A 25,631-nucleotide genomic window follows, 5' to 3' on the forward strand; every position below is an offset into this window, starting at 1 on the left:
AATCAGAGAGTTAAATGCGTGGCTCAAAGACTGGTGTGGGAGAAATGGGTTTTGCTTCCTGGGACACTGGCACCAGTACTGGGGCAGGAGGGAGCTGTTCCGTTGGGACGGGCTTCACTTGGCCAGTGCTGGGACTAGGGTCCTGGCAGATCATATAACTAGGGCTGTAGAGAGGGCTTTAAACTAACTAGTGGGGGGGGAGGTTCCTAGAGAACAAATAATAAAAATGACAACAGAGAAGGTCATAGACTTAGGTAGCAGTGGGGAAATGAAAAACCAGAGCGTGTCAGGAAGGGGCAGAAGGTATGGAGTAAAAGGTAAAGTAATAAAAAGGGCAAAAGCAGGAACTAAGTGTCAAAAAACACATTTGAAAGTTCTCTATCTGAATGCACGTAGCATTCCTAACAAAATAGATGAGTTAATGGCACAAATAACTACATATGGGTATGATCTTGTGGCCATTACAGAAACATGGCTGCAGGGTGACAATGCCTGGGAATTAAACATACCAGGTTATTTAACGATCAGGAAGGACAGGCAGGAAGGGGAGGTGGGGTGGCTATGTTAATAAAGGAAGGAATCACTGTAATACAGAGAAATGATATTGGGTCAAAAGATCAGGATAATGAAACAGTTTGGGTGGAGGTAAGGAATAATAAGGGGAAAAAAACACTAGTGGGCGTAGTCTATAGGCCTCCGAACAGTTGCAACTCTGTTGGATGGAGTATCAATCAGGAAATAGTTGAGGCTTCTAATAAGGGAACATCTATAATTATGGGGGATTTTAACTATCATATTAACTGGACAAATCAAATTGGGCAGGGCTGCCTTGGGGATGAGTTCATTGAGTGTATTAGGGATGGGTTTCTTGAGCAGTATGTAACTGAACCGACCAGGGGGCAAGCAACCTTAGATCTGGTCCTGTGTAACGAGACAGGATTAATTAAAAATGTCCTAGTAAAAGGATCCCCTTGGAATGAGTGACCATAACATGGTTGAATTCCATGTTCAATTAGAGGGTGAGGAGGTTGTATCTCAAACAAGCGTGCTAAGCTTGAATAAAGGAGACGATGAAGGTATGAGAGCAGAATTGAGCAAAGTGGATTGGGAAAATAGATTAAAGGGTAAGACGATACATGATCAGTGGTGTACATTTAAGGAGTTATTTTACAACTTCCAAAAAAAGTATATTCCACTGAGAAGAAAAGGGTGTAAAAGAAAAGACAGCCATCCGTGGCTAAGTAAAGAAATTAAGGACAGTATTCGACTAAAAACAAGGGCATATAAGGTAGCCAAATCTAGTGGGAGGATAGAGGATTGGGAAAACTTTAAAAGACAGCAAAAAATAACAAAAAGATTGATTAAGAAAGGGAAGATAGATTATGAAAGTAAATTAGCAAAAAATATAAAAACAGATAGTAAGAGTTTTTATAGTTATATAAAAAGAAAAAGGGTGGCTAAAGTAAATGTTGGTCCCTTAGAGGATGAGACCGGGAAATTAATGGTGGGAAATATGGAGATGGCAAAAACACTGAATGAATATTTTGTATCAGTCTTAACAGTAGAGGACACCAAGAATATCCCAACACTGGACAAGCAGGGGGCTATAGGGGGGGGAGGAGATAAACACGATCAAAATCACTAAGGAAGTGGTACTCGGTAAAATAATGGGACTCGAGGCGGATAAATCGCCTGGACCTGATGGCTTACATCCAAGGGTCTTGAGGGAAGTGGCGGTAGGGATTGTGGATGCATTGGTAATAATCTTCCAAAACTCCCTGGACTCAGCAAAGGTCCCAGCAGACGGGAAAACTGCTAATGTAACACCCTTATTTAAAAAGGGCAGTAGACAGAAGGCTGGAAACTATAGACCGGTTAGCCTAACATCTGTGGTAGGTAAAATTTGAGTCCATTATTAAGGAGACAGTAACAGGACATTTGGATAATCATAGTTTAATAAGACAAAGTCAGCATGGTTTTATGAAGGGGAAGTCATGTTTGACAAATTTGCTGGAGTTCTTTGAGGAAGTAACATACAGGGTGGATAAAGGTGAACCAGTGGACGTAGTGTATTTAGACTTCCAAAAGGCATTTGACAAGGTGCCACACAAAAGATTATTGCTTAAGATAAAAAATCACGGGATTGGGGGTAATATTCTGGCATGGATAGAGGATTGGCTATCTAACAGAAGGCAGAGAGTTGGGATAAATGGTTCATTCTCAGGCTGGCAATCAGTAACCAGTGGTGTTCCGCAGGGGTCAGTGCTGGGTCCCCAACTCTTTACAATCTATATTAACGATTTGGAGGAGGGGACCGAGTGTAACATATCAAAGTTTGCAGATGATACTAAGATGGGAGGGAAAGTAGTGAGAGAGGAGGACATAAAAAACCTGCAAGGGGACATAGACAGGCTAAGTAAGTGGGCAGAGACTTGGCAGATGGAATACAATACTGGAAAGTGTGAGGTTATGCACTTTGGCAGGAAAAATCGTAGAGCAAGTTATTATCTTAATGGCAAGAAACTGGAAAGTACTGAAGTACAAAGGGATCTGGGGGTCCTGGTGCACGAAACTCAAAAGGTTAGTATGCAGGTGCAGCAAGTGATTAAGAAGGCCAATGGAATGTTGGCTTTCATTGCTAGGGGGATAGAATATAAAAATAGGGAGGTATTGCTTCAGCTGTACAAGGTATTGGTGAGACCGCACCTGGAATACTGCATACAGTTTTGGTGTCCATACTTAAGAAAAGACATACTTGCTCTCGAGTCAGTACAAAGAAGGTTCACTCGGTTAATCCCGGGGATGAGGGGATGGACATATGAGGAGAGGTTGAGTAGATTGGGACTCTACTCATTGGAGTTCAGAAGAATGAGAGGCGATCTTATTGAAACATAAGATTGTGAAGGGGTTGGATCGGGTGGATGCGGGGAGGATGTTCCAGATGATGGGTGAAACTAGAACTAGGGGGCATAGTCTTAGAATAAGGGGCTGCTCTTTCAAAACTGAGATGAGGAGGGACTACTTCACTCAGAGGGTGGTAGGTCCATGGAATATGCTGCCCCAAAAAGCTGTAGAAGCTACATCATTACATAAATTTAAAACAGAAATAGACAGTTTCCTAGAAGAAAAGGGAATTAAGGGTTACGGGGAGCGGGCAGGAATTTGGACATGAGTTTAGGTGCGGATCGGTCATGGCCCTGTGGGTAGCGGAGCGGGCCCAGGGGCCGTGTCGCCTGATCCTGCTCCTGTTTCGTGTGTCTAATTCTGTTAGATTCAGGAGATGGTTCTGTGATAGTGGATTGGCGGTTAGGATCAGATCAGCCATGATCTTATTGAATGGCGGAGCAGGCTCGAGGGGCCGATTGGCCTACTCCTGCTCCTATTTCTTATGTTCTTAATCTGTTTCATTTCCTGCCTTTTTTTCCTCAGTTCTGACGAAGGGTTTCGACCTGAAACGTTGACTCTATTTCTCTCTCCACGGATGTTGCCCTGGCCTGCTGAGTTTTTCCAGCGTTGTCTGTTATTTCGGATTTCCAGCATCCGCCGTATTTGGCTATCACATCCTTCCTGTAATGTGGTGCCCAGAACTGTATGCACTTTTTTTTTTTTTTTTTTTTTAAATTGGTTTGTTCTGGAGGTATGGGTGACACAGGCAAGCCTGTTTTTCCTGCATAACATACTGGCTACTTCAGAGGACATTCACGGCCATGCAGTGTGGGACCTGGATCCCATGCAGGCCAGGTGGGCGGGGCTAGGTAGAAAGCTCCCTTCCACAAGTTACCACGATGACCGATTTCAGTTTCACAACTGGTCAGGGTGGGACTTCTACTCCTGGCCTCTGGGTTGTTAATCCAGTATCAAATCCACTTACACTACCATCCCTAAGTCGTTTCATTAATAATTCCAGATAAATGACGTGCACTTTTTTACAATAAATGCACTTAATTACTAGGGCTTAGAACATCGAAAACACTTCAGACGAGCAAGAAATTGGGATGGGGATCACCTATTGGTCCACGGGGTGGTCCGTACCCCTGGGGTCGGTCTTTCTGTCTTCCGCCACATTCCTGAGCCTTCTCAGCTTTGCCAGATTTTCCAACCTTCCCTCGGCTTCTGCTGTAACCATTCACACATATCATAGAAATTTACGGCACAGAAGGAGGCCATTCAGCCAATTGTGTCTGCGCCGGTCGAAAAAGAGCTCTCCAGCCTAATCCCACAGTCCAGCTCTTGGTCCATAGCCTTGCAGGTTACGGCACTTCAAGTGCACTTGTCACATCGTCTGTTTCTCTAACTTCTTTCATGATCACCTCTTTTTTCCTAGCACCATCACCTTTGTCATTTAATCATCTCCTGCCCGCCATCCCATCACCGACCTCTCTTTTCCCTGGCTCTGTTCATCTGTAACATCCACCAGATCTGACAAAAGGTCATCGACCTGAAACATTAACTCCGTTTCTCTCTCCACAGAGGCTGGCTGACCTGCTGAGTATTTCCAACATTTTCTGTTTTTATTTCAACTGCAACGTGGGGAAAGAGTGCATTCCGCTCAGGACAGGCAGGCAGTGCTGGAACTTTTGGCCACCACAATTTATCAAAGGCAGGAAAAAAGTCATCAGTCAATTTTCAATCACGAGCGAGTTTATAATGGGAAAAGGGAACTGAATCTTACTTATAATACAGCAAGTGCAAAATAAACACGGTGAAGTGAAATTGTAAGACTTGCATTTCTATAGCGCCTTTCACAACCTCAGGACATCCCAAAGCACTTCACAGCCAATCAAGTACTTTTTGAAGTGTAGTCACTGTAGTAATGTAGGAAACACAGCAGCTAATTTGCACACAGCAAGCTCCCACAAACAGCAATGTGATAATGACCAGATCATCTGGTTTGGTGATGTTGACTGCGGGATAAATATTGGAAAATTCCCCTGCTCTTCTTTGAAGTAGTGCAATAAGGATTTTTTACGTCCACCCGAGAGAGCAGACGGGGCCTCGGTTTAACATCTCATCCGAAAGACGGCACCTCCGACAGTGCAGCGCTCCCTCAGCGCTGCACTGGAGTGGGACTGAGCGCCTTCGACACAGTCCCCGCATTTGCAGCAGAATAATATAGCACCCGATACACAGTATAACATTCCTGTTATTGTAAACCACATCTTCCGACTTACACCGAGCAACTCCACGGGGGATCTGCTAGCGATCTTTGAAAATGTTGGGCAAGAACGTGGAAAAAAAAAGCAAACATTTCTCGGGCATTCGGTGATGGACCGAACCCATCAGCCCTTATTCTCATTAGAGAACCTGCCATATCCAGCTCTGTGAATCGATTGAAACCAAGGACATAAAAACAAACTGCAACACGATCTTAAAAGCAATTGATTCTGTTTACAAATCAATTGAACCTGTTGTTGGGCGGTTAACCGCAAGGTGCGAAGATCAAAGGATTTCTGGCCAATCTGCCAGCTTCCAGGCGATTGAAGATTGAGTACTAATCCAAAATTCATGGGAAATGGCAAAAAAAAAGGAGGGAACTGCACTAGAGTAGAAATCAATACAGGATCAGCTCCAGGTACATTTTCGTACACATGTACCAATGAATATCTGTTTAGCGTTCTAAAGTCTGAGAATTGCTATCTGAACAGCGATGAGAGGCTTTAGTTATGAGGATCAACAGCAGAAACTGGGGCTCCTTTCACTAGAGGGAATAAAGTACTTCCATTGGTCACTGAACCTGTAATGACAGGGTGTAAATTAAAGATCAAAAACAGTAGAGATTAGGAGAATTATTTTGTTACAAAACGGACATGAAAGGCTCTCCAACAGGGATGCCTGATCTTTTGATGGTGGCACCAGATTCGCGTGCCAGGGCCAGCGCAGTGGGCCGCGCGACGGCCAGCGCAGTGGGCCGCGTGATATGCAAAAATGTGCACCTCGACACAAAGGAAATTCAAATACTCCCACACATGAAAATTCAAACTTCCATACAATTAAAAGCATCACAACTCAAAAAGCTAAAGAGCTGTAACAAAAGATGCAAGTCCCCAAAGTGCAAAACTCCCAATCCCCCTTCCCCCACACACATCTTCAAGTCACCTCCCTGGTCATCCTCACTCCCATCCTTCCCCCTCCCCCAAACCTTGAACGCAGGAAACTTCAGCCTCAAGCTCCTGGGCTCGAGGACTGACAACAACTTGTATTTATATGGCACATTTAATGCAGTAAAATGTCCCATGGCACTTCACAGATGCATTAACAAAATTTGACATTGAGCCAGATAAGGAGATATTAGGGCAGGCTTGGTCACGGAGGTAGGTTTTAAGGAGCGTCTTAAAGGAGGAAAGAGGTGGAGGTGTTTAGGGAGGGAATTCCAGCGCTTAGGGCCTCGGCAGCTGAAGGCACGGCCACCAATGGTTGCGCGATTAAAATCAGGGATGCTTAAGAGGCCAGAATTAGATAAGCACAGAGATCTCCGAGGGTTGTGGAGCTGGAGGAGTTTACGGAGACAGGGAGTGGCGAGGCCATGGAGGGATTTGAAAACAAGTATGAGAATTTTAAAATCGAGGCGCTGCTTAACCCAGAGCCAATGTAGGTCAGCGAACACAGGGGTGATGGGTGAAAGGAACTTGGTGCAGGTTAGGACATGGGCAGAGTTTTGGATGACCTCAAGTTCACGTAGGTAGACTGGTGCAAAAAAGGCTGCTGCTTGATTGGTTTAAATCCATTCAGCGAGGAGCAGGCTCTTCTGGTCTGCTAGGCCCAATAAATTTCAAGGGTGCAGCGGAGCTGTTCACAGAGCCCCCACCATTACTCATTAAATGCACAAAGCCGCTTTCATTATTAATTAACTTTCATTATTAAACAACCTCTCAACATCTACCCTGTCAATCCCCCTCGGAATCTTGTATGTTTCAATGAGATCACCTCTCATTCTTCTAAACGCCAGAGAGTATCGGCCCAATTTGCCCAACCTCGCCTCATCGGACAACCCTCTCATCCCAGGAACCAATCCAGTGAACCTTCATTGCACCGCCTCCAAGGCGATTCTATCCCTCCTTAGGTACCGAGACCAAATCTGTGCACAGTGCTCCAGGTGTGGTCTCACCAAAGCCCTGTACAATTGTAGCAAGACTTCCTTACTCTTGCAATAAAAGCCAACCTAGCATCTGCCTTCTTAACTGCTTGCTGTGCCTACAGGTTTACTTTCTATGTTTCATGTACAAGGACACCCAAACCCCTCTCAACACCAGCGTTTAATAGTTTCTCACTCTTTAAAAAAATATTCTGTTTTTCTATTCTTCCTGCCAAAGTGAATAACCTCACATTTCCCCACATTATACTCCATCTGCCACCTTATTGCCCATTCGCTTAACCTGTCTATACCCCATTGCAGCCTCTTTGCGTCCTTCTCACGGCCTACTTTCCCACCTAGCTTTGCATCATCAGCAAACTTGGATACAGTACACTCGGTCCCTTCATCGAAGTTATTCATATAGATTGTAAATAGCTCAGGCCCCAGCACTGATCCTTCCAACCTGAAAATGACCCTTTATCCCTTCTCTTTTTTCTGTCCATTAACCAATCCTCTATCCATGCTGCAGGAAACTTTGGTTTATCCGGAGGTTAACTGTCCGGAATGCTCGAGCCACCGGCAAAAATCAGGAGCCGTTTCATTAGGTTTTTTTTCTTTTCGTTGCTTTTTTTTCCCCCACCAGTCAGGCTCTGCAAGGTTTCGCTGAAGCTGTTGCTAAGCTACAGAGACGCTTGCAAGGTACGGCCGACTGTTTAGAAGCTGTTGCTGAGCAACAGGGTTTGTTGCCAGATACGGAGCTCAAAATCTCCGTATGTTTCAACATTAGCGCTGGTTTGTCCGGCAGTTTTGATGGGACGGCAACAGCTCGGTCCCGTCGGTGCCGGATAGCACAAAGTTTCCTGTAATATATAACCCCCCAACCCCATGAGCCATCATCTTATGTAACAACCTTTCGTGTCGCACCTTTTCGAATGCTTTTTGAAAATCCAGATATACTACATTCAATGGTTCCCGTTTATCTACCCTGCTAGTTACATCCTCAAAAAAATAATAAATTTGTCAAGCACGATTTCCCTTTCATAAAACCATGCTGACTCTGTCTAATCATTCTATGATTTTCTAAGTGCCCTGTTACCAGTTCCTTAATAATGGATTCCAGCATTTTTCGGACAACTGCTGTCAGGCTAACTGGCCTGTTGTCCCTCTCCCTCCTTTCTTGAATAGCAGTGTTACATTTGCTACTATTTGCTTCCATTCCACTGGTACCGTTCCAGAATCTTGGAAATTTGGGAAAATCACAACGAATGCACCCACTATCTCTGCAGCCATCTCTTTTAGAACCTTAGGATGTAGGGGTTTTGTCGGATTTTAGTCCCATTAATTTCTCCAGTACTTTTTCTTTAATATTACTTGAAATCCCTCACTCTCATTAGACCCTTGGTTTCCCACTATTTCTGGTATGATTTGTGTCTTTTTCTGTGAAGACGGATACAAAATGTGTGTGTAAAGTCTCTGCCATTTCCTTATTCCCTATTATAATTTCTCCTGTCTCAGCCTCTAAGGGACCCACGCTTACTTTCGCTACTCTCTTTTTACAGACTTGTAGACGCTCTAACAATTTGTTTTTATATTTCTTGCTAGTTTACTTTTATATTCTATTTTCTCTCTCTAGCAATTTTTTGGTCATCCTTTGCTGGTTTCTAAAACTCTCCCAATCCTCAGGCTTACTGCTCTTCTTGGCAATATTATAAGCCTCTTCTTTTAACGTTAATATAATTGGGCAAGATCCAAGTGGGTAGCTCTTTGAAAGAGCCAGGGCAGGTGCAATGTTCCAAATAGCCGACTTCTGTGTATAGTATCCTAATAATTATAAGTATCTTTAAACACAGTACAATACATAACTTAGTGAACTGTTATAAACGGGTGCCACAGCAACCTGCAACACATTGAGCCTGAACTGTGGCGGATTCAGTAATTCAATACTCAGCCGGCCCACTTCATTAATTGGTGGACCAGTCATTGGTCCTACGTGGCTGCAGAGTACCTCGCAAGCCAAGCATAGAAATTTACCGCACAGGAGGAGGCCATTCGGCCCATCGTGTCTGTGCCGGCCGACAAAGAGCTCTCCCGCTCACTCGGAGGTCGAACTCCAAACCATCGTAAACACCTTCACCGAAGCATACGAGAGCATGGGCCTTACACTAAACATCCGTAAGACAAAAGGTCCTCTACCAAGCTGCCCCCCGATTATCAAAATCCACGACAAGGCCTTGGACAACGTGGACCACTTTCCATACCTCGGGAGCCTACTGTCAACAAGGGCAGACGTCGACGACAAAGTCCAACACTGCCTTCAGTGTGCCAGTGCAGCCTTCGGTCGCCTGAGGAAGAGAGTGTTTGAAGACCAGGACCTCAAACCCGGCACTAAGCTCATGGTCTACAGGGCAGCAGTAATACCTGCCCTGCTGAGCTCTCCAGCCTCATCCCACTGTCCAGCTCTTGGTCCGCAGCCCTGTAGGTTACGGCACTTCAAGTGTATATCCAAGTACTTTTTAAATGTGATGAGGGTTTCTGCCTCCCACCCTTTCAGGCAGTGAGTTCCAGACCCCCACCACCCACTGGGTGAAAAAAGTTCTCCTCAACTCCCCTCTAATCCTTCTACCAATTACTTTAAATCTGTGCCCCCTGGTTATTGACCCCTCAGCTAAGAGAAATAGGTCCTTCCTATCCACTCTATCCGGGCCCCTCAATTTTATACACCTCAATCAAGTCTCCCCTCAGCCTCCTCTGTTCCAAAGAAAACAACCCCAGCCTATCCAATCTTTCCTCATAGCTAAAATTCTCCGGTCCTGGCAACATCCTCGTAAATCTCCTCTGTACCCTCTCTAGTGCAATCACATCCTTCCTGTAATGTGGTGACCAGAACTGTACGCAGTACACTAGCTGTGGCCTAACTAGTGTGCACGAAGGGTCTGGCTGGACAAGCAGGAAGGAACCAAACTGGTTCTCCATACTGAAGTTAGGGAGCTGTAGCTGGTTAAACCCCACCAAAAAGATATGGGGGTAGCACACTCACCTCAGTCAGCAAGTTGCGGGTTCAAATCCCACACCAGATACTTGAGCACAAAATCTAGTCAGACACTCCTAGTGCGAGTACTGAGGGAGTGCTAGTGTGTCGGAGTTGCTGTTCAACAGAGTACCCCGTCCGCCCCTCTCAGATGGACGTAAAAGATCCCACGGAACATCTCAAACATTATCTCATCGCTGTTTGTGGGACCATGCTGTGTGCAAATTGACTGCTGTATTTCTTACTTTTGAAGTGTAGTCACTGTTATAATGTAACGTCCTGAGGTCACTATATAAATGCAAATCTTGCTTTCTTATCCAAGTTATTGTATTGATATATTTTTATTGACTCATCGAGGCTCAGTCAGACAACAATGCACGCCGAGCACAGCCAGCCACCGATGGTGGGACAGGGGGTGCACAAGATGCCAGAGTCGGAGAAACGGTGACTTCTGGGGATGGATCTGTAGGGATGGAGGAGATTACAGAGATAGGTTGGGGTGAGGACATTAAACAGAAGGATAGAATTTTAAACAGGAGCCAATATTGATCAGCAAGGACATGCAGAAACTCGCCACCCTCGCCAGTGGTTCCATTCCACTCCCCAACAACCGTCCCATGTCGAATCGGACTCTTGGCAACCTTGGGGTCCTATTCAACCCCCAAGCTGAGCTTCTGATCCCATATCCTCATCGTCAAACCTCCGCACATTCGATCACCTTCGCCCCGCCTCAGCCCATCTGCTGTTGAAACTCATCTATACCTCTGGCACCTCCACACTCAACTATTTCAATGATCCCCTGACTGGCCTATCTCCGCGCTCTGTAAGCTTCAACTCATCCAAAACTCAAAACTTATTCCACTCACCCATCACCCCATAAACCCGAGAAGCAATGTTGCCCACGATTTATTTTTTGTGCGCGGTCCCTTTAACGGGCCGTACGGCCTATTCAAATTCTCAATCATGCGCGGTTTCATCCATGTAAAAGCCGGCGAGCGGCCTGCGTGGGACCTCCAGACCATTGTGCAGCGTCGCAGGAACATTGCTGCGAAGTGCCTTGGCCGTTTCTCAATGCTAAAGTCGTTACACAAAATCCAAGTTCCGGTTCTTACTGGTATATTTTCTAAAGGGTTAAACTAGTTTTGCAAGTGCCCCGTGTTTGACTGAAGCACTTCACCAGACGGGTGCAGAGCTAACTGGTATTGCCACATTTTTACTTCTCAACTGCACAGGCAACTGAATGGACAGGTGTCCGCACATCATTACCAAGAATCCAGTCTCAGCCTTTGAAGTGTGGACATTAGGCTTGCAATTGCATCTGTATCAGCACAGCACTCATGACCAATGTTTCCCCCAAGGTGCGCAGCCGTGCGCCAATTAGGAGGTCACGCGCAGGCCGCTTGAAGAAACCACGCAGCGAATTTAAAGGGACCATGCACGAAAAAAAAATTAGAGGGAACATTGCTCACGACTGCAGGCAGTAGAGGCCATGTGTGACAAAGGGAGCTCCTCGTGCATAGGAATACCCGCAAACCCTCACCCAATTACCTAGACCGGAGCCATGCCCGGGGGCTCTGGCTTTGGTGCAGAAAGATGCCCGTGTGGTCCCCCAATCTAAGTAAATGCCTCTCTATTCCCCAAGCAGGGATGGTTTTAAACACACATCGTGACGGTGAAGCAAGTTTGCACAAGAATGAGCCAACAATCAGTAGTAAGTGGGCCAAGGGTATAAGTACACTTGCAGAATCATACAGCACAGGAGGCCGCCATTCGACCCATCGAGCCTGTGCCGGTTCTTTGAAACAGCTATCCAATTAGTCCCACTCCTTTGCTCTTTCCCCACGTGTCTACGACAAAATCAAATAGTCAGACAAGAGAAATGGCAGTACAGGTAAGGTGCTGCTCACTAAAATGGCACCGTCTCGAACAAGCCCTACTCTGGGAGTTCACCGATCAGAGCCAGCCCCTCCAAAAGGATGAACGAACTTGCATTTCTACAATGCCTTTCCACGACCTCCGGATGCCAAAAGCGCGCAACAGCCAATGAAGTACTTTCGGATTGTAGTCACTGTCGTAATGTAGGAAACTACTGAAGGTGTAACGCCGCCCCTTGGAAAATGAGGTAGCCAACAGGGGTAGGGTGTGTGAATATACCAGCTCACACAAAGTTTTCAGAATAGCATTAGTCTGTAAACCATGCTTCTGCCGAGCAGCCTTTCAACTAACTTCCAGATGGGGCGTGGACTCAGCAGGTGGTCAAGCTGGACAGGAGCATTAGGCTCCTCCCAAGTCTTACGGTCATCAGTCAGGCGTGCAGGTGTTCATCTGGGCACTACATCAGCCCGTACTCGTAACCTTCCTCAGAGACCATTCCACCACTGAAGCACATGTATGGCCTCTCGCTCTGCCACTTCCTTGGGTGGCGAGAAGCTTAAGATCAAACTTCCCCGTTGCCCGAGACTGTGTCCTTGCCGAACAGGAAATGTCTGGAATGGTCAGCAGTCACCTGTGTTTCCAAGATTGCCAATTAATTGAAGTGTCTACAGACTTGGAAACAGCCCAGATGGCTCAGATCATCAAAAAGAACCCACTTGCTGTCAGGCTTGGCGGGTCAAAGGTTCACAATTGCGTGGCATTGGCAGAGCGCTCAAGAGGCACAGCAACCGATGGCGTAGCTGGGAATGGTTCTGTAGGTTCTTTGCCAACTGCATGCTTCAAAGTTACTGCAAAACATTGAACCACAGGCCAGTTACCTTGGCCAAGAGGCTAGCGTGACAAAAGTACGGCTGCCAAGTCGGAATGGCTGAGGTGTTTGTGCTGCACGTTATTGGGCCAAGGCGCTCAGCCACAAGGAGACTGTCGACCACAAAGGCACAGGGCCAAGACTGAGCGAGTGCTGATAGGGTGGACAACACCAGCTGACATGGCCAATGATTTCCTTCCCCCACAACCAGAGTCGTAGACGAGCTGAAGCTAGACATGCACGCGACAGGTTCAGAGGAGAGGGAAGGCACATGACTGCAGAAGTGGTGCAGGAGGGAAGGGTTCGCATTCTTGAGGTATTCGAGCAAGTCCAGGGACAAACGAAGCCCAGGCCCGAAGGGCAGCCCTTCAACTGAACCAAAAGAACCAATATCCTTGCGGAGAAGATAAAGAGAGCAGTGGGGGAAAGATTTAAACTAAGTGAGGAGTTTGAGACAAGCAGAGAGCAGGATTGATAAAGCTATTGGAACAGAAGCAGAAGGCTCACCTGAAATAAACACCGAGGAACTATCAGGAGAAAAGGAAAGAAGCAAGCCATGAGAAAGTGAGAGATAAATAAATAACTGTTGTAGATGGGGCATAGGGTATCAAAAAATTAAATAAGGACGCCAGGAAAAATAATACGGGTCAGAGTTCCATAAAAACCTCAGCCAAGACCGAGTGGTATGTACGTGAATGCACTGGCATTCAAAAAATTGGAACTGCAGTAAATATGGATTTTCAGAAGACATTCAAATACGGGAACTCTGATTTGTTAGAAAAATTTAGGCACGTCACTAATAGGGTAGTGGACATCTGGAACTCGTGCCCCAAAAAGCTGTAGAGCTAATAGAAAAATTTCAAACCTGCAATTGATAAGATTTTTGTTAGGCAAAAGTGTGAATGGTTACAGGAGCAAGGTGGGTAGGTGGAGTTAGGATACAGATCAGCCATGATCTAACTGAATGGCCTCCTCCTGTTCCGATGATAAAATGGCCCTGGATGGGCAAACTGTAGAAAGCGTACCCGGTGCTCTGTGCATGTAAACGGCATGGCTGTAGCTGGGCTAAACTCCAAGCCCAGGTACCACAGGATAGTTTTGCAGACTGCTTAGGTTCAGAGTCTTCACTCTTGTAAGAAGTTTCTCTATAGGTTAACCTGAATGTAGTTGAACAGAACTTTGCCATTTAAAAAAGCAACTTGATTGCACTTTTTGGTCTTCCAAGAATACTGAATAAAATGAAACAATTAGCCGTAGCCAGGAAACGGACGACAGAACTCTTGCACCCAGCCGATGACCACAAGTCCAAATGCTCCCTTGAAGCTAGCATTCTAACCGCAACTAAAATTAACTGCGACAGATGATTCGGAGCCAGAAAGTAGTGGCTAAAAGCCCCACTTCCGAAAATTGAGCACAGAAATCTAGGCCGACACTCCAGTGCGGTACCGAGGGAGCGCTGTGCTGTCGGAGGTGCCGTCTTACCGAGGCCCCGTCTACCCCCTCAGGTGGATGTAAAAGATCCCACGGCACTATTTCAAAGAGGAGCAGGGGAGTTCTCCCCCGAGGGAGTGATCAGCCAATATTTATCCCTCAATCAACATCACAAACAGATTATCTGGTCATTATCACACTGCTGTTTGTGGGAGCTTGCTGTGCACAAATTGGCTGCTGCGTTTCCTACATTACAACAGTGACTCCACTTCAGAAAATACTTCATTGGCTGTAAAGTGCTTGTAAAAGGCACTGTAGAAATGCAAGTCTTTCTTTACTGAGAAAGAAATTCCACTCAATCACTTAAGCTACGGCTCAATCTTTAAAATTCTCTACCCCAGAGCTGTGGAGTCTGAGTCATTGAATAGATTCAAGGCGGAGATTGACGGATATTTGAACTACAGGGGAGTCGAGGGTTATGGGGAGCGGGCGGGGAAGTGGAGTTGAGGCCAAGATCAGATCAGCCATGATCTTATTGAAGGCTCGAGAGGTCGAATGGCCTACTCCTGCTCCTAAACATAACATAAGAATTCCAAAGATTCACGACCCTCAGAAGAAATTCCTCCTCATCTCCGTTTTAAATGGTCGACCCCTTATTCTGAAACTATGCCCCCTAGTTCTAGATTCCCCCACGAGGGGAAACATCCTCTCAGTTTCCACCCTGTCAAGCCCCCTCAGAATCTTATATGTTTCAGTAAGATCACCTCTCATTCTTCTAAACTCCAATGAGTATAGGCCCAACCTGCTCAACCTTTCTATCTCATCAACCTCGTGAACCTTCTCTGAACTGCCTCCAATGCAAATATATCCCTTCTTAAATAAGGAGTCCAAAACTGCACGCAGTACTCCAGGTGTGGTCTCACCAGCGCCCTGTACATTTGCAGCAAAACTTCCCTACTTTTATACTCCACCCACCTTGCAATAAGGGCCAACTTTGCATCTGTTTTCACAAAAGAGAGGGACGCTGCAGACATTGCAGTCAGGGAGGAGGAGTGTGAAACTCGCTATGAAATAAACAGTGAAAGGCGAAGTATTAAGGGGTTCTTATGATGTTAGACAGGTTTATAATCCAAGAGCCCTCCCCATTCTCAACAGAGATATTTATGCGACAGAAAATAATTGACTTCCTGTTCAGCAGCCATTAGCAGACCGCCCAAAAATCCTCTATAGGTAAAGGGCAACGTCTTGGCGGAACCTGCAACTGTACACAATTCATGACACTATTTTAAGAGTAGCAGAGAATGCTTTAAACATGTACTAATCTGATAAACTCAGAAAATTTGTGCACAATCTGACTGAACACTTCTGAAGGCTTACCAGGGCTTTTCATTTCATTTTTTAAAAAATCCGTTTTGGCTGCATTCCTGCTAGCAGAAACAACAAAGTCATCTATTCTGCTGCTAGCCTGTACAGCGACAGAGAAATACTTTCAATTGAACTGCTCTGCTGAATCAGGACATAGATAATAAAATTAGCCAATAAGGAACGAAAGGCCCCATGGATAGAGGGTTATGCCATGTCAGCAATAGTGCTGATACAACTGTTATAAATATCTCAATGCGCCAACACCTTTGAGATCACGGTCACTGGTAGACTGGAAATATTACAAAAATTCACTTAAAATTACAGTCAGTGATTTCACTGGTGATAAGGTGGAGGGAACAATTCAAATGCAGGGCAGACAGACAGTACATCGGAGTCAGAAAGTCAATAGCAAAATACTGCGGATGCTGGAAATCTGAAATAACAACAGAAAACGCTGGAAACACTCAGCAGGTTCGGCAGTCTCCGTGGAGAGAGAGAAACAGAGTTAACGTTTCAGGTCTGGGACCCGTCGTCAGAAAGTCATTGGTTCAAGTCCCACTTCAGAAACTGGAGGGCAAAAATCTCGGCCTACACGTCCAGTGCCAATACTGACGGAGTGCTGCACTGTCGAAGGTGCCGCCTGTCGATGAGACGTTAAAACTAAGGCCCCGTCTGCCCTCTCTCAGGTGGACGCAAAAGATTCCACAGCACTATTTCGAAGAAGAGAAGAGTTCTCCCTGATGTCCTGGCCAATATTACTAAACACCGGTTATCTGGTCATTATCACATTGCTGTTTGTGGGAGCTTGCTGTGCGCAAATTGGCTGCTGTGTTTCCTACATTACAACAGTGACTGCACTTCAAAAGTACTTCATTGGCTGTAAACCTCGGACGCCCTGAGGTCATAAAAAGCGCTATATAAATGCAAGTTATTTCTTTCATAAAGGAGCATCTCCCTAAAATCTCCTTCAGCTTTTGATCACCTGTCCCAATGTCTCCCTTCTTTGGCTCGGTGTCAATCTTTGTCTGATTGCACTCCTGTGGAGTGCTTTGGGACGCTTTACTATGTTAAAGGCACTATATAAACACAAGTAGTTGTATCGTCCAACTCAGCGAGCAATGCTATGGGAGATCCACCAGCAATTTCACAATACTGCTACTGCCATTTAACCAGACACCACTTCGGCAGGTAGCCCGAATACATTTAGGCACCAACAAGGATTTCACTCGAAGCACTGGGGCAGTTTCATTCCACCCTCCCACAAACAGAGCGTGTACAACTGGGTCACTAGGCATGCAACATTAATAAATCACCAACGCAGACAACCTCAAGTCTTAGACCCTGATTACACAGAAAAACTGCAATCAAAAGAAATCTGCAGTCATGCTTGTTGCTATTAATACAAGCATATTTTGCATACAATTACACATCTACAGATTTTTTTATGATGCAGACTCAAATTCATCAAGTCTTAATCTGGGGAAAAAAATAGGCAAAGCCACTTTTAGAATCTTCTCGTATTTACATCACAAGTAAAAACTTGCTGCTTTTGCATCGCACATCACCTGAAAGGAGTTACTGAGTAGCCACATCCGCACCAAAAATGCAGCCGTAATTTCGATTCGAAAGGTCCAGCAAAGTGAGAGATTTATCTGGGTTGGGGGGGGGGGGGGGGGGGGAAGGGGGAAAAAGAGAGAGAGAAGGGGAGGGGGGCAGTGCAAAGAAAGTAGGGGAGGGATGGTGGGAGCCCCAGTCAGCGGGCCATCCCCGAGTGTCAGAAAACATTCAAGAATAAGGCTTTTAGTCTGGAGTTTCACTTCGCAGTCTACCTTTTAACAACCCGTTGAGCAAACCGAATCCAAAGCAGATGCACCATTCAGCTACTGCTTTCTGAAGACACAAGAAATAGGAGGAGTCGGCCACACGGCCCCTCGAGCCTGCTCCGCCACACGGCCCCTCGAGCCTGCTCCGCCACACGGCCCCTCGAGCCTGCTCCGCCACACGGCCCCTCGAGCCTGCTCCGCCATCCAATAAGATCATGGCTGATCATCGACCTCAACTCCACTTCCCCACCCCCCACCCCACATCCCTCGATTCCCCTAGAGCTCAAAAATGTATTAATCTCAGCCTTGAATATACTCAGTGACTGAGCATCCACAGCCCTCTGGGGTAGAGAATTCCAAAGATTCACAAACCCGAGTGAAGAAGTTTCTCCTCCTCTCAGTCCTGAACGGCCGACCCCTTATCCTGAGACTCTGACCCCATTTCTCCACTCTCCAGGCAGAGCGGAACAACCTCTCAGCAGCGACCACAAACAAGATGATTTTATAAAATCTGTCTTTTCAGAAACCTTCACATTTGGTGGATTGCAACAAGTATCAAACTGTCTTCAAATGTTTAACCCTGCATTGAACTGCAGTGCACTAGAAAGGGTGGGAGAGCGGACTTAAGATAAGAGATTGGATCATATGCCTTAAACTCTACACTTACTTTACCACTCCAATAAATGTTTATATAAATGATAGCTTCTTTTAAAAAAAATTGTTTTGGGACATGTCGTCACACCTAAAATTCTGGCCAGTTCAAAAAAATTACTAGTCAACCTCCCATTGCTTAGCACATGGGGAATACAGACCAGTATTCAGGTGCCGTGAGAGTAGGGGCTGAAGGAGATTTGAACCAGGCCATGCAGCTGTAACTGAGTCCCCATTTTAAACTCACACATTCTGTCCTTATTTTACAGATTACCATCATAAATTCCTACGTCCACGGTAATAATGAAACTGCCTATGTAAACACGTCACGCTGCAATTACACCATCCGGCCAGTGATGGTGCTACAGCACCTTTAGGGGCCGGGGGGGGGGGGGAGAAGAGAAGGGTGTAATTACAGTGCGACAACTTTACATCAGGCAGTTTCCTTCATAAATGTGGACATAAATCTTGTCCATGATAAACTGGTAGGAATTGGCACGCAGATACATTATACACACACACACAATCTGCATTTAATTCAGTCAATTAACTAAAATTATCTGATAATGCATATTTAAAAAAAATTAAATCCCTACCTTACATTGCCTGGTTCAAAATATTGGATAATTGAATTTCTTAAAGCAGTTTTAAGCTATTTAAGAAATAGTAAGCCACTCATTTCCTGCTCGTTTCTTCTGACCTTGCCAAGGAATTTACAAGCAACTGCAAATTTACAAAGAAAGAAAGAGTTACATTCTACTTCACGCCTGAATGCAGCCGTTTACAGCAATTAAACCGTGTGGTCCTAAAGGCACACTTGAATTTATACCCAGCTCTGCCTTGCGCAAGAATAATATTGTGCATCACATGGTGACGCTCCTGTCCTTATATTAAAAAAAAACTCATCACGAGAATGCCACAGGAGATCCACTAATGGAGGAAAAATTACAGGCTCGGCTGATTAAAAGCCTGCCATTTTAGCATTAATATATAATTCACACTATTCTTAACTGGCCTAGCTACTCCAAATATGGTTTTGTAATACTGGTTTGATGTGTTAATGCAGAAAAATTACTAGAAAATATAAAGTAATAAAGAATTGTTGTAGTTCTTCATAGAACCAGCAATAACTGGTATAGTGCTGAAGGGATGCTTCCAGGTCTCAATCCAGAACATGCAACTGAAATAGATAATACAGTCTTACAAACAGCCAACACATATATTAATCCTTAAAGTATCAATCAGGTTTTAATTGAGAATAGAACTAATTGAACCGCAAAAAATATCCTTCGATCTACATGCAAAACTTCAAGAGCTGACATACAGACAGCCTTGACATGTTTCCTCTACCCTTTATTGATGAAAGAAAAAAACCTTGCATCTCGACAAAGCGCCTTTCACGGCCTCAGGGCGTCCCAACGCCTTTACAGCCAATAAAGATCTTTTTGAAGTGTAGTCACTGTTGTAATGTAGGAAATGCAACAGCCAATTTGCACACAGCAAGCTCCCACAAACAGCAATGTGAAAATGACCAGATACTCCGTTTTTAGTGATGTTGATTGAGGGATAAATATTGGCCAGGACACCGGGGAGAACTCCCCCCTGCTCTTCTTCAAAATAGTGCCACGGGATCTTGTACGTCCACCCGAGGGGGCAGACGGGGCCTCGGTTTAATGTCTCATCCGAAAGACGGCGTCTCCATCAGCGCAGCACTCCCTCAGCACTGCCCTGGAGTGTCAGCCTAGATTGTTGTGCTCAAGTCTCTGGAGTTGGACTTGAACCCACAACCTTCTGACTCTGAGGCGAGGGCGACAGCCACTTAGCAATGGCCGACAGTCGATAGCTTCAGTAATGTTGGCTTATCCATCTTTCGGATGAGACTTTAAACTGGGGCCCCATCTACCCTCTCTGATGGATGTAAAAGATCCCATGGCACTATTTCAAAGGCGAGCAGGGGAAGCTCTCCCTGGTGTCCTGGGCCAATATTTATCTCTCAATCAACATCACTAAAAAAACAGATCATCTCATCATCACATTGCTGTTTGTGGGAGCTTGCTGTGCACAAATTGGCCGCCACGTTTCCTACATTACAACAGTGACTACACTTCAAAAAGTACTTCATTGGCTGTAAAGCGCTTTGGGACATCCCAAGGTTGTAAAAGGCGCTACAGAAATGCAAATCTTCGTTTTTTCCCCACTACCTTCACCTCTAGCATCTGGGTTGGAAGCTCGCCCTCTGAAGGAATGAAAGTTACTCCCCTGAAAGAGTCAAATAATTTAAGCGAGCTCAGGCATTTGAAACCCAGTCCCTAGTAACAGGCCATGAGCCAACAGCCCTGAACTGCCTACAATTTAACCCAAGGCTGGCATTGTCACTGAGAGGCCACAGGAATGACTGACTTGAAAAATGTAAAAAGAAAAACAAAAAGTGATTGTGGATATAGAAAGTACTTGCTGCCGTTTGAATTTCAAGGAAAAGAATTTCCCCTCACGTTGTGAAGGCGATTGCAAATGTGTACACATACCCTCTGTTTAATTGTGATCCCAATACATAGAAACATAGAAGATAGGAGCAGGAGTAGGCCATTCGGCCCCTCGAGCCTGCTCCGCCATTCAATGAGATCATAGCCGACCTACGTCCTCAACACCACCTTCCAGTCCTATCCCTTGATTCCTCGAGAGTCCAAAAATCTATCAATCTCAAAAGAGCAGATAGGGTGGATAGAGAGAAACTATTCCCGCTGGTTGGGGGGGGGGGGGGGGTCTCGGACTAGGGGGCAGAGTCTAAAAATTAGAACCGGACCTTTCAGGAGTGAAATTAGGAAACACTTCTACACACAAAGGGTGGTAGAAGTTTGGAACTCTCTTCCACAAACGGCAATTGATGCTGGATCAATTGTTAATTTTAAATCTGAGATTGATAGCTTTTTGTTAACCAATGGTGTTAAGGGATATGGGCCAAAGGCGGGTACAGGAAACTCTTTTTAATCCAGCACTGGCGTGGTGCCGGTTGATCAAAAAGTCCGGATTACAGAGGAGGTATACTTATCAAGGTACGAGAGCCCCGGTTACACGGCCACAGGTGCAGGAGCCCCGGTTACACGGCCACAGGTGCAGGAGCCCCGGTTACACGGCCACAGGTGCAGGAGCCCCGGTTACACGGCCACAGGTGCAGGAGCCCCGGTTACACGGCCACAGGTGCAGGAGCCCCGGTTACACGGCCACAGGTGCAGGAGCCCCGGTTACACGGCCACAGGTGCAGGAGCCCCGGTTACACGGCCACAGGTGCAGGAGCCCCGGTTACACGGCCACAGGTGCAGGAGCCCCGGTTACACGGCCACAGGTGCAGGAGCCCCGGTTACACGGCCACAGGTGCAGGAGCCCCGGTTACACGGCCACAGGTGCAGGAGCCCCGGTTACACGGCCACAGGTGCAGGAGCCCCGGTTACACGGCCACAGGTGCAGGAGCCCCGGTTACACGGCCACAGGTGCAGGAGCCCCGGTTACACGGCCACAGGTGCAGGAGCCCCGGTTACACGGCCACAGGTGCAGGAGCCCCGGTTACACGGCCACAGGTGCAGGAGCCCCGGTTACACGGCCACAGGTGCAGGAGCCCCGGTTACACGGCCACAGGTGCAGGAGCCCCGGTTACACGGCCACAGGTGCAGGAGCCCCGGTTACACGGCCACAGGTGCAGGAGCCCCGGTTACACGGCCACAGGTGCAGGAGCCCCGGTTACACGGCCACAGGTGCAGGAGCCCCGGTTACACGGCCACAGGTGCAGGAGCCCCGGTTACACGGCCACAGGTGCAGGAGCCCCGGTTACACGGCCACAGGTGCAGGAGCCCCGGTTACACGGCCACAGGTGCAGGAGCCCCGGTTACACGGCCACAGGTGCAGGAGCCCCGGTTACACGGCCACAGGTGCAGGAGCCCCGTGATATGCCTATCAATTAGTCCAATAAAAGGCGACAAGTTAAGAACGTAACTGAAGGTTTTTATTGGCTAAATAACAGAGCCCACCCTCGTGGGTGATCCGATCCAACAGGGAGGAATACTAGCCAGTCAGCTACCTTTATACCTGGGCAGGTAATGGGCGGAGTCGGAGGTGGTCAGCCCAGGTATAACAGTGCGACAAGAGGCGACCTCGTGTAGTGATGTGACAGTGAGAACAGTGAGAACAACATACAGTGATAACTATAACAGTGGTTTACCACACCCCGGTTACACGGCCACAGGTGCAGGAGCCCCGGTTACACGGCCACAGGTGCAGGAGCCCCGGTTACACGGCCACAGGTGCAGGAGCCCCGGTTACACAGCCACAGGTGCAGGAGCCCCGGTTACACGGCCACAGGTGCAGGAGCCCCGGTTACACGGCCACAGGTGCAGGAGCCCCGGTTACACGGCCACAGGTGCAGGAACCCCGGTTACACGGCCACAGGTGCAGGAACCCCGGTTGCACGGCCACAGGTGCAGGAACCCCGGTTGCACGGCCACAGGTCCAGGAACCCCGGTTGCACGGCCACAGGTCCAGGAACCCCGGTTACACGGCCACAGGTCCAGGAACCCCGGTTACACGGCCACAGGTGCAGGAGCCCCAGTTACACGGCCACAGGTGCAGGAACCCCGGTTACACGGCCACAGGTCCAGGAACCCCGGTTACACGGCCACAGGTGCAGGAGCCCCGGTTGCACGGCCACAGGTCCAGGAACCCCGGTTGCACGGCCACAGGTCCAGGAACCCCGGTTACACGGCCACAGGTCCAGGAACCCCGGTTACACGGCCACAGGTCCAGGAACTCTGGTTACACGGCCACGAATATATAGTAAAACTTACCTGAACCTACTCCTGAATTTTGCCGGTTAAGAGAGATTTCCAGATATTTAGGTGCCGGTTAAGAGAGTTTCCTGTATATGGAGTTAGGTCGCAGATCAGCCATGATCTCAATGAATGGCACAGCAGCCTTGAGGGGCTGAATGGCCTCCTCCTGTTCCTATGACCCCTTATCCTGAGACTACACCCCCAAGTTCTCGACTCTCCAGCCAGGGAAAACAGCCTCTCAGCATTTAACCTGTCAATCACCCCTCAGAATCTTAAGTTGCCAATGGGTGCCCACTTGAAACTAAAAGCAGGAGCTAGATTCAGATTTTTTCAACAACAGAAACAAAGGTCTCCAAACACCTGACTTGGAAATAGCAGCAAGAAAACATTAATAGGAAGGCGCGGCACATTGCAGATCGCTGGTCTGTTTAACCACTTCTCCCGTGACCTTCGAGTGTTTATATTAAGCACAAAACATGAAGAGAAAACAAGAGCCAGCACCTATGAGTGAATTCAAAAGTGGAGATTGTGTGACATTCAGTCGTGGTGTTTGCAGTCAAGCAGGGTAACATAGGAAAGTTTCTTCCCAGTTTCTCCGTCTCCGCCGTATCTGCTCCGACGATGCCACCTTCCACATCAGTGCTTCAGACATGTCTTCCTTTTTCCACAAACGAGGATTCCCCTCTACCGTGGTTGACACGGCCCTTGACCGTGTCCGTTCTATCTCCCGCACTTCTGCCCTCACCCCTGCCCCTCCCGGAACCACGATAGGGTTCCCCTTGTCCTCACCTTTCACCCCACCAGCCTCCACATTCAACGGATCATCCTCCGGCATTTCCGCTACCTCCAAAGTGATCCCACCACCAAACGTATTTTCCCCTCCCCTTTCAGCATTCCGTAGGGACCGCTCCCTCCGAGACGCCCTAGTCCACTCCTCTATCACCCCAAACAGCCCTTCCCCTTCACCTGGCACCTTCCCGTGCAAGCGGAGATGTAACACCTGCCCCTATACCTCCCCCCCTTCCCACTGTCCAGGGCCCCAAACACCCCTTCTAGGTGAAACAGCGATTTACTTGGACTTCTCGCAATCTAGTATACTGTATTCGCTGCTCACGATGCGGTCTCCTCTACATTGGGGAGACCAAACGCAGATTGGGTGACCGCTTTGCGGAACACCTCCGTTCAGTCCCTAAGGGTGACCCCGAGCTTCCGGTCGCCTGTCATTTTAATTCAACGCTCCATTCCCACTCGGACCTCACCGTCCTTGGCCTCTTGTATTGTTCCACGGAAGCTCAACGTAAACTCGAGGAACAGCACCTCATCTTCCGATTAGGCACTCTGCAGCCTTCCGGTCTCAATATCGAGTTCAACAATTTCAGATCATAACCTCGGCCCCTATTTCATTTTTACTTGCAATTTTTCCACTCCTTTCCCCGCCCCCCCCCCCTTTCCTTTTGTTTCGCTCTCACACCTGGCAGCTATCCCTTGCCCTGCCAGTACACTTCACACCTAATCTCAGCCTATTACCATCTCGTCTAGCTTCTAACACCTTTTATTGTCTCTTTTTTACTTCTTTTGTTTCTTTTATTCTTTTGTCCGATCGCAGCCCTGCCTCCGATCTATCTTTTCTTTCCAGTTTTGAAGAAGGGTTCGACCTGAAACGTCAACTCAAATTTCTGTCCACGGATGTTGCCTGACCTGCTGAGTTTTTCCAGCATTTTCTGTTGTTATTTCGGAGTTCTCCCCGGTGTCCTGGGGCCAATATTAATCCCTCTATCAACATCACGAAAAAACATTATCTGGTCATTATCACATTGCTGTTTGTGGGAGCTTGCTGTGTACAAATTGGCTGCTGCATTTCCTACATTACAACAGTGATGTAAAGCACTTTGGGATAACTTGAGATTGTGAAAGGGGCTATAGAAATGCAAGTCTTTCTTTCTTTCAATAAGAAGCACAATGAAAGAAATTAAAGGCATTTAAGAAATGCAGAGGACATGTAAATAGCTGAGGTTGGGGTCAGGGGCGGAGGATGTATATGGCAGGTCTGTAATGGGAACAGGAAAAACTGGCAAAGCGGAACAGAATCCCGCAGCTTAGGAGAAGAAAATAGTTGACCAACATCAAGGGCGCACAGTGTTCTGATCAAGGGTCCTCACCCCAAGCCGCCACAAACCCCCACCACCCCCGCCAAAAGGAAAGTGTGAGCTAAAGTTAAGGTTTGATGTTATTAAAACATTGGCTCTGCCAACCTCTCCTCGCCAACGGGGTTCTATGGTTTAAAGGTGTCATTCTGATATGTGCTGTCAAAAGAGTGAGACAGCTGTAGGTAAGTTCAGAATTGGCCAGAATTCTGCACCCAGCACGGTATTTACTGAATCTGAACTATCAGCAGCAGAAATAGCCAGCTCCTGAGATCATGTCACGAATTTAAATGTGTTAAACCGCATCTCAGAGCAAGACAATGCTTGCGTTTAGACAATTTGGAGATGCAAGTATTTTTGTTACAGCAAAATATTTTCACAATTGAGCTTTTCAGTGGCTTAACTTGTCAGTCAATTTGCTCATTTTGTCAAATTTGTATGTCTTCTTCTGTTGTAAATAGCTGTTCAGTCATAGAATCATGGAATAGTACAGCACAGGGAGGCCATTCGGCCCAACGAGTCTGCGCCGGCTCTTTCGAAGAGCAATCCAGTCA

At 46.9% G+C, this 25,631-nt stretch overlaps 1 protein-coding gene across 7 annotated transcripts in view; it reads right to left on the bottom strand.

The window, feature by feature from the left end:
• Positions 1 to 25,631, bottom strand: part of far1 (fatty acyl CoA reductase 1) — a 136,048-nt gene that overhangs the window by 96,293 nt on the left and 14,124 nt on the right. The window contains exon 2 of one of the 7 annotated variants that reach the window (XM_086008348.1): positions 18,710 to 18,836. The exons of the other annotated variants lie outside the window; for them this stretch is intronic. The gene's annotated coding sequence lies outside the window, so the exon portion shown is untranslated. The remainder of the gene's footprint in view (positions 1 to 18,709; positions 18,837 to 25,631) is intronic. 7 annotated transcript variants of the gene reach the window in all.

This window comes from Somniosus microcephalus, chromosome 15, assembly GCF_052327205.1.
Source record: "Somniosus microcephalus isolate GS21.2 chromosome 15, FLI_Smic_1.0, whole genome shotgun sequence".
NCBI classification, from domain to species: Eukaryota; Metazoa; Chordata; class Chondrichthyes; order Squaliformes; family Somniosidae; genus Somniosus; species Somniosus microcephalus.